We start from the raw sequence: 10,147 nt of genomic DNA on the forward strand, positions 1-10,147 counted from the left end.
CCCTCTCCCATGGCAGCACATCCCCATGCTGGGCTGGGAGCTCCTCCAGCCCTAGGGCCTGCACAGGCCCTCTGTGGGCAGTAGCACATCCTGGGGCTGGGGATATTTTGGCTCCACTCCAGACTGGAGCACTTGTGCTGGGGCCCCATGTATGGAGCTGGGAAGCAGTTGTGGGAGGGGCCTGGATCCCTAGTGTAGATGTGAGGGAATAATACCACTGCTGCTGATGGTGGCGGGGATGGAGTCACCAGCACATCCCTGAAGCAGTGGGGCAGGGCAGGGGTGACTCTGGGGGCTCTGGGGAGAGCCAGGACTCAGATTTTGCCTCTAGTCCTGAGACCAGGAGCCTTCCTGCTGACAGCCCCTGCCCCAAGGCAGCTCCTACCCTCCCAGCCCCCCACCCATCTGTCCCCGTGGAAGATGCAGGGCTGAAACTTGAGCCCCAGGAGGAGCAGGAGTTTCCAGGGGGATGAGGGTTGTGTTTCTACTGCCCATGTGCATTACTCACCTCCATGGGGTCTTACTCTGCAAATGCCTTTCTCCTGCTCAATGGGACTTTTGTGAGGCTCAAGGGACTAAAGTGTGTCCTGCCTGGCTTTGTGTGGTGTTGGAGGGGTGCTGGAGGAGGGCTTTCTTGGGAGACTGGCAGGCTGTGTGTGGGGCCAGCAGTGCTGAGTAGCTGTGCTGATGGCTGCAGGGCAGACCTGAGTGTCCTCAGATGCAGTGCCAGTGAACGTGCGAGTGGCTGCAGGTGAGCTGGAGGGCAGGGCAGGAATTTGCAATGGTCTTGGGCTATGGGAAAAGGAGTGACCTGTGTGTCCTCGCCAGAAGGAAGGTGAAGAGGAGAGGAGAGCTGGTGTGTGAGGGCCGAAGGAGGATTTGTGTTCGGAGGACCTTCCCTCCAGGAAGGACAGCAGATTGCTGGCACCAGCTGATGGAGGGGACGGTTGTGCCCCGCCAGGCACTGCCAATATTGCCAGTGTCTCCTGCCTAATGCAATGTGACAACCCCCAGGCTAGAACTCTCTCCATGTTCACGGCTTCAGGATGTGTCTGCCAGCTGCTGTGGGTCCAGGCAAGGCCTGGAAGCAGCAGTTCTCCTCCCCTGTGACCCTCTTCATCCTCCCCAGGGCTTGTTTCCAGCCAGAAATCCCTCTCAGCACAGACCAGCCATCCTGTGACAGCAGGAGCGCAGGACTGTAGAGGAAGGGCCACGTGCTGTGGCAGCATGGTTTCCCATGCCCCTCAGCTGACTGTGACACCACCCGCTAATGTCCCCTCCTGACCACCCTAACAGGGGGAAAAGAGCTTAGCCACAGCGCTGACCTTCGGCAGGTGGGCTTGATCGTCATCATGGTCATTTACATGTCACGAGACCCCTGCCCTGCAGTGTGCTGCAGAGCCAGGTCGTAGCATCTTCCCGCTGCCCTCTCCCCTTGTACTTGTCTAAGTCCAAGTGAAATCATGCCCCTGAGTTGTGTGTCCATGTCCGTGAGAAGCTAATACCATGGATCAATTACAGACTATTGCCTGACAAATTTTAAGGGAAGGGAAAAGTGTCTTTTGTCTTCTTGATCTCCGTTGCCTGCTTTGCCTATAGCAGGAGAGCAGCATCCTGTGCAACTTTGTTCATAGCTCCCTTTCTTCAGGTCTCTGCTTTCTGCACCTTTGCAATTCCAACCTCCTGCCCTGCATCTCCCTCCCCTCCCCCGTCCCTCCACACGCACGCACGTGCGCACACACACACACACACACACTCTCACTTATCTCTTTGCTTTGCATCTTTTTTCAAGTGAGCAAACCTTGACAGAGGCAGCCCAACCTGAACAGGCCGGTGCCCAGAACAAGAGCAAGCAGAGTCGAAAACCTCTTTCTTGTGCTCAGCTTCTTCTATGCCCAGCTGTCACTTGGCATACGCAGGCTTCAGGTGAAGTTGTACGAGGTGTGAAATACAGGAATGCCACCAGAGGAGAAAGTGTCACTCGTGCACTTTGAGGCGTACTCATGACACACAAGCTATTGCAGTGTGACAAGCCGGGAAGGGCTAAAGGGAAGCAAGATCACCGTGATTAGAGTTAGATCTTCCTGTGTTTCCATTTTTTGCCTGTTAGTGGCTATTCACTGGGCTTGCTCCAGTAGCTCCATCTCTCATACCTGGGAATGTGGAACTGGACTCAGTACTGCTGGTGTGGCCTCAGCAGGGCTGAGCAGGGGGGGAGGATCACCTCTGTTGACCTGCCTGCAATGCTCTTCCTAAGGCAACCCAGGATACCTTTAGTTGCCTTTGGCACAGGGGCACCTTGCTGGCTCGTGGTCAGCTTGGTGTCCGCCAGGTCCTTCTCTGCGGCACTGCTTCCCAGTGGAGCCTGTAGTTGAGCATGGGGTTATTCCTCCCTAGGTGCAGGACCCTGCATTTGCTTTATTGAACTTCATGAGGTTCCTCTCTGCCTGTTTCTCCAGCCTGTCGAGGTCCCTCTGAATAGCATCAGAGCCTGCTCAGCAAACTTGTATCATTAGCACACTTGCTGAGGGTGAGCTCTGTCCCATCATCCGGGTCATGAATAAGCTGAACAAGACTGGCCCCTGTACTGACCCCAGCGGACGCTGCTGGCTTCCAGCTAGACTTTGCGCTCTGCCCTCTGAGCTCTGCCACTGGGCCAGTTTTCAGTCCACCTCACTGCCTACTCCTCTTGCCCATACTTCCTCAGCTTGCCTACGAGAATGTTACGGGAGACAGTGCCAAAAGCCTTGCTGGAGTCAAGGGAGACAACATCCACTGCTCTCCCCTCATCTCCCCAGCCAGTCATTCCATCATAGGAGGCTATCAGGTTGGTTAAGTATGATTTCCCCATGGTGAATCCATGCTGACTGCTGCTGGTCAATATCACCTTCTTGCTCTTCATGTGCTTGGAAATGGTGTCCTGGAAGAGCTGCTCCATCACCTTTCCAGGGATGGAGGTGAGGCTGACTGGCCTGTAGCTCCCTGGGTCCTCTTTGTTGCCCTTTCTGAAGACTGGAGTGACACTGGCTTTCTTCCAGCCCTCGGGCACCTCTCCTGATCACCTTGCCCTTTTGCAGATGCTTGAGAGTGGCCTTGCAATGACATTGGCCAGCTTCCTCAGCACTCCTGGATGGATGTCCATGTCAGGGCCCATGGACTTGTAGATGTCCAGTGTGCTGAAGTGACTGCTAACCTGATCCTCCTCCAGCAAGGGAAAGTCTTCCTTTCTCCAGACTTTCCCCGTGTTCTCCAGGGCCTAGGATTGCTGAGGGTTGGTCTGAGCAATGAAGTTTTACTGCCGATGTGAGGAGTAAAACCTGAGGCAAAGGCAGCACTCAGGCTCTCTGCCTTTTCTGTGTCCTCTGTTGCCAGGGCCCTTGGCCCATTCAGCAACCTTTTGTCACAGATGTATTTCTAGAAGCCCTTCTTGTTGGCTTTGACATCCCTCACCCGATTAAACTCCAGATGGGCCTAGGCCCCGTCTGTGTGTCCTGGGACATTGTGACTGTTTTCCTCCCAGGCTACCTGTCCCTGCTTCCACCTTCTGTGTACTCCCTGTTATGTTGGAGTTTTGCCAGGAGCTCCCTGCTCGTGCATGCAGGTCTCGTGCCTGCTTTGCTCGACTTCTTGCTCCTTGGGGTGGACCACTCCTGAACTTGGAGGAGGAGCTCCTTGCATGTTAACCAGCTTTCTTCCACTTTCCCCTCTTCCTTTTAGGACCTATCCCATGGGATTCTCCCAAGCAGGTCCCTGAAGAAGGCAATGTTTGCTCTCCTCAAGTCCAGGGACAACTGCCTCATACTGGCCTTCAGGTACTGAGGCAGCCGTGACCTTGCTGTCAGCATAAAAGTCAAGTGCGTGCTGTGGGCCTGGGAGACACTGCGGCACAAGTGACCTCAGCAGCTCAAACAGAAGCAGTGTTGCTGCTGTTTTAGCCTGTCAGGTTGTGAGGCAGAAGTGACCTTGCAAGCATAAGCAACAGCAATGTGCCTGCTGCTTGCCCATCAGGTCCTGCAGGGCAGGTCCTGCCCCAGGGTCAGTGGCAGGCTGCTCAGAGGCTGGACCTGGCACCTGGGCCAGGCAGGAGACCCATGTCTCAGGCACACAGCACTCCTCTAGAGCCAGGCGCCGGGGCCAGAGCTCATCCACGCTTTCGTCAGCATGTCTGAATGGAGTTCCTGCCCTGACAGCAGTGTGGGGAACAGCTGCTTTTCCAGCCCTCATGGGCATGCATGCTCCAGCTGTGGAAATACTTGGCTACATTTTTACAGCTTGCGGGGCTCTAGTCTCCTGGCAGCTCTAGCTTCACCCTTCCTACTCCTAAGAAATCAGAAGCAGTTAAAGCTGCTTCCTCTCCAGCAAACGCAGCTGCAGCTAGCTCCAGCCCTTGCGCTGGCAGAGCCTAAGCCCAAGCCCAGGGCAGGCACTGCCAGCAGAGGCTGTCTGAGCCACAGAGGACCACGGCTCTGTCTCAGTGCTCCCACAGCCCAACACTGCATTTGGCAGGAGCGCTGGGTCTCCTCCCCTGCTCCCACAGGCGCCATGGAGGCTGCTGCTCCCGGGGGAAAGCTCCTGGCCCCTGGGAATGGGCTGTCTGTGCCAGCCAGGCCCCAAGGAGAGGCAAGCACCTAGGGGCCCCTGGGCCCCTGGGGTGAGGCCAGGCAGGGCCTGGCAGCAGGTGCTGACAAGCATCTGTGCCCCCAGGAGGGCTGGGGCACCTCTCTGGCCTCTGTGGCCCTAGGCACAGTGGGCCATGCTGCTGCCCTTCTCACCCACCCTTACAGCCTTAGAGCACTCAGAGCTGGCTGGCCCCAGTGCCACCAGCCAGGCAGACCCAGCATCGCTCCTCACCTCTGTGGCTGCTGAGAGCAGCAGCCAGCCAGGTCAGAACAGGCCAGATCCATGGCCAAGCCACTCAAGGTTGTTATGTCGGGCACCACATCCTTCCAGCCAGCCCTGAAGACTCTATGAAAGGAGCCGTGCGCCAGCCCCAAGTGATGGCACCAGTGCCCAGCCCCCAGGAGAATAAGCATTGGCAGCTGATCTCAACTGTGCTGGGAGATGCCACATTTATTCTTTAGGTTCTTCCTCCTCTGCCTCACTGTGGAGGCTGCTTTGGGGGCTGGGAGTCGTGGCGTTGTCTTCACCCTGCATGCTGGCAAGACCTTCTTCAGGGTTTGTTTCAATGGGCTGGTCTTCACCCATAGCTGTTGATGAGCAGCTTGGAGATGTGCTGGCCCAGCTGACAGGCAGAGATTCTTCTTCTTCTTCTTCTTCTTCTTCTTCTTCTTCTTCTTCTTCTTCTTCTTCTGTCTCTGGATACTGCTCTTCTTCACAGGGCTAAGAAGTGAGAAAGGAAGAGGCTGTGTTATGCACAGGGCGAAAGGCAGAGGCACAGTGCAGGCTTGTCCAGGCCACGTATCTTTGGATGGGCTTCTGATGGTGTGTCCATGCTCACCGCCCCTGTGTCCAAACAGGGTCGCATAAGCAGCTCCTCAGCCTGGGTGCACGGGGGCAGAGGCTGGGAGTGAACCTGTGCCTTGGCTTCAGCATTCAGGGAGAGGTTGCAAACAAACGCTGGTGCGATTTCTAGGTCCCGCACTGCAATCCTCCTCTGAGCACCCAGCAGCTATGCCTGGGATGGAAGGGAAGTCTGGTACAAGGCCAGGGTGGCTGTCTGCTGCTGCACTGTGGCTGCAGAAGCACTGACACCTTCTCTCCCTCACTCGGGCTGAGAGCCCTCCTGCTTCTCTCCTCCCCCAGGGCCTCCCACGCTTGCTCCCATTGGCAGCCACAGCCCTTCCCCTTCAAAGGAGTGCTGGGCATTTGCTTGGGGCTGCAGAGAGGTGCTTGGTGTCAGGGCCGAACCCAAGTCAATCCCATGTCAGGAAAAGCCATAGGATGCTCTGTGCAAGCTGGTGGCTCGGGGACTGGGAGCCTGACCCCGTGGTGGGCCACTGCCACTCAGATGTCTCAGGTTTTCCTGGAGCTGGCACATACGTACCATGTCTAGTGTGGCCTCCCGTTCCTCAGCCAGCCTTTTTGCCTCCTCCTCTACGCAGGAGTAATAAACATTCACGACGACTTCCTTCCCCGTTCCAAAGTCGTACTTGACAACTTCCTGAATGCTGGGCATTTCTACAGGTGGCTTCTCTCTAGTCGCACTTGATTTGCTACTTTGCGACAGGCTTGAGCTGCCCTCAATGGTTTCCTGACTCTCCGGTCTCTGCTCAACCTGCAAGACAATTCCACACAGGTCTGTGCCCCACTTCCAAAGCCACTCAGCTGCTGTTCTCAATGCATCCCTAAAGCAGCCAGTGACTGCAGGACCTGTGCAGTCACCAGCCCCTTTTGGTTTCGCCTGCCCTCAGGCACTCCAAATGGCAACTGCTGCCCCAGGGTAGCAACGCTGCAGCCCAAGCTGGAGAACAGTGAGAAGCCCCACAACAGGCCCCAGCCTATGTCACAGCTTGACCAGGGCTCATGGTCTTTCCCACTGGCACTTCTCCCTCGGGCTCTGATCTCTCCTGGCAGCATAAGTGAGCTGAGGGAATTGCCACTTGCAGAGTAAGAAACCTGCAGCGCTGTCCAGCTAGGGAGGGAGAGGGCAGCATGTGTGCAGTGGGTCTCTTTTTCCCTGAAGGGCAGGTTATTCCTCACATTCTCCCCTGACCCCTGTCTGCCTCGAGTCTTCCCCGCTTGTCCAGCTAAGGAGAGAAAGAGCACCACAGGTACACCAGGTATGTCTGCCCCTAAAGTGCAGGTTACTTCTCACCCTCTCCTCTGACCCCTGTCTGCTGCGAGTCTTCCCTCCGCCCCATTCAGACCTGAAGTGAATCTGAACAAGACTGAAGGATCCTTTTTTTCCTGCTGCCCCGTCATCGACATGAGCATGAACAGAAGCTCTCCAGCTTCCACCCCACACAGGCCCAGCAGTTAACTTCCCACCAGAAACAGGGCCCCATGCAGGCATCTTCTGCTGTGTCCACAGAGAAGGCAGTAGCAACAGATGTGTTGCAAAACCAGAGCACAACCAGAATCTTGGAAAGCAAGCCCCAGACAAAGACACTCAGGGCTCAGAGGAGCGCAGAGGAAGGGCTCTGGTACAGCCACTGCCCAGGGGATGATGCTTTCCCACAATTCCGGCTGCCACAGGAAGGGCCCCAAGCAGCAGCCCCTACCAGTTCCTCGCTCTGAGGGCCTTCACTCACCTCCCACCTCGGTGGCGATCTAGCTTTAGGAGGTTGCTCCTTTCCGGCTACCACTGCCTCCCATTCCCACAGGAGCTCCTGAAGCACACTGCAAATAGATGCCGCAGGGAGGTGGTGTGAGCATAGGGGGAGTTAGGTCTCCACTCTGTGCTCCCAAGCCAGGCACCTGCTTCGGCAGCAGGAGGAAGTCCTGCAGGAGAAGCCCGTGGTTTTGACTGACAGTGGCCACATGGATGAGACAGAGAGCACCTGAGCAAAGCTCAGGATGGCAACACGGAGCCTTTCTTTCCTTGCAGCAAGCAGAGCAGCAGAATCAACTCCAAGGACAGGCTCCAATGCACACTGTTGTCCCCTTTCCTGCCAGTGCCACTTGCCACTGCTCACTGGTCTCAAACACTCTGTGTTTAGGAATGGAAAATGGATTCTAGCTGGGCACTCTGGGTCAAAGAAGGAGGAAGCTATCAAGGGAGTAAAGCACTCCTGCAGTATTCCTGTTCTGGGCACTCTTTTGTGCCAGCCACAAAGACAGGCTGTCATACAAAAGAGGATGTTTCTTGCAAAGTATATAAAACCAGAACAGTAATAACAGACACAGCTCTGTGCCTTGGACTTCTCCATTCTCCAGTCACCCATGTCCACACTGAAATAAATCCCCTTCTGAGCACCCAACAGCTATGCCTGGGATGGAAGGGAAGTCTGGTACAAGCCCAGTGTGGCTGTCTGCTGCTGAACTGTGGCTGCAGAAGCACCGACACCTTCTCTCCCTCACTCGGGCTGAGAGCCCTCCTGCTTCTCTCCTCCCCCAGGGCCTCCCACGCCTGCTCCCATTGGTAGCCACAGGCCTTCCCCTCCAAAGCAGTGCTGGGCATTTGCTTGGGGCTGCAGAGAGGTGCTTGGTGTCAGGGCCGAACTCAAGTCAATCCCATGTCAGGAAAAGCCATAGGATGCTCTGTGCAAGCCGGTGGCTCGGGGACTGAGAGCCTGACCCCGTGGCGGGTCACTGCCACTCAGATGTCCCAGGCTTTCCCTGAAGCTACCACATACGTACTCTTTCTCTTCTCTTCCCTGCTGCTTGGCCAGCCTTTTTGCATTCTCCTCTTTGCAGGAGAAGTAATCTTTCAAAGTCACAGTCGTTCCTGCTGAGATGTGGTAAGTGATGCTTTCATTTAGCTCTCGCCATTCCACAATGTCCAGGACCTTCTTAAGGTCTTTCCTAGCTTTCCTGCTTTGCGACAGGATTGAGCTGGCCAGAATGCTTGGCAGAGTTTCTGTTCTGTGCTGAACCTGCAAGACAATTCCACAGCGGTTTGTGCCCTACTTCCAAAGCCGCTCAGCTGCTGCTCTCAATGCATCCCTAAAGAAGCCAGTGACTGCAGAACCTGTACAGCCACTGCCCATAGGATGATGCTTCTCCACAATGCAGGCAGCCACAACGAGGGCCGCAAGCAACAGCATCTACCTCCCCTGGCCTCTGAGGGCCTGCACTCACAGGACGTACTGCTGACCATCCAGATGCAGTGGCTTCCTTCCTCCTGGCTTGTGCTGCCCTCCACGTAGAGTACCCTGGGACGGCCTGAAACACACTGCAAAAACACACCGCGGGGAGGTGGCATGAGCACAGTGCCGGTTGGGCCTGTACCCCACGCTCACAAGATGGGTTCTCCTGCAGCCAAAAATCATGAGTTCCACTAATTGACCTCATCAGAGGTGGAGATCATGCCCTGCCAAGTCATGCAAGGCTGCACAACATGCCTGGAGCAAAGCTCAGGCTGCCCACATCAAGGCTTTCTCTCCATGCAGCAAGGAGAACAGCAGGCACAGCAACAGTGACAGGCTCCAAGACACACCGTTGCCCCCACTCCTCCCAATTCCTTTAGCCACTGCTCAGTGCTCCCAAACACTGTTTTCAGGATGGAAAATGGATTCTAGTTGGGCACCCAGGCTCAAAGGAGGACAAAGGCATTGAGGGAGTCAAGCACTGCTACCTCTGCAGCTACGCTGCTCATTGTAACTCGCCTGCCCCAGGGACATGCTTGAGAAAGGCTTTGATGGCAGTAGGGGCAGAGGCTCTCTCTCACTCTCACTGGAGACCTCCTGCCTCTCCCAGACTCTGCACACACACACAGTCCCCTTATCTCAGAGCCCACAACTCTGATCAGGCATTCAGGATGCTCTGGGCACACAGAGAGGTGCCTGACAGCAGGGTGTAGCCACGCTCGGCTTGTGCCAGCCCCAGAAAGAGGTTTCACGTAAAGGAAAGGGCTTCAAGGTCACTACGTGAATCTGGCACTGTGAGAACAGCCCCTGCTCCTTGGCCTTGGTGGCAGGAAGAGGGGGGCTGCCCTTCTGCTTGCAAGGCAGCATCCTTTCCAGGCCAAGAAAGAGCTCCTCTCTGTTGAGTCCCCTCTCACTGCATACTCCCTGGCCTCTGGAAACAGCTCGCGTTGTGGCCCAAAGGGCAGGCAAACACCTCCCTCTTGCAAAGGCTTCACAAGAGCGTGCAGACCTCTCCTCAGCCTCACAACATGTCCTTAGACTCCAAGCCCTGCTGTCGGCAGGTAGAAACAATCCTGCTTACTTTCGGCTATGGGGAATTGTGGAAAGGCCCCCATGTCTGGGAAGCAGGATTTGACTTTCCCAAGGGTCTCCACCTGGGAAGCAGTGGCAGCAGAAACAGGAAGCCCACAGGAGGCTCTCCCAACCACTTGCTCTGTGCTGTCCATCCAGCCAGAGATTACTAGTCGTTGCAGTATGGGATGAAAGGCATTCAGAGTCACTAGGGCCATGATGTCCAAGGGAAACATGCATCTCCAAGACCAACAAGGCTACAGGCTCACCCTCACAAACAGCTCCAAGCATCTCACCTGCTATGAGGCTCTTTCCGCTTGACTCTCTTCCCCATGTCTTTTTCCATTCTACCAGGCTGCTTGTCTTGA

The sequence above is a fragment of the Rhea pennata genome, unplaced genomic scaffold, assembly GCF_028389875.1.
Source record: "Rhea pennata isolate bPtePen1 unplaced genomic scaffold, bPtePen1.pri scaffold_26, whole genome shotgun sequence".
Classification (NCBI taxonomy): domain Eukaryota; kingdom Metazoa; phylum Chordata; class Aves; order Rheiformes; family Rheidae; genus Rhea; species Rhea pennata.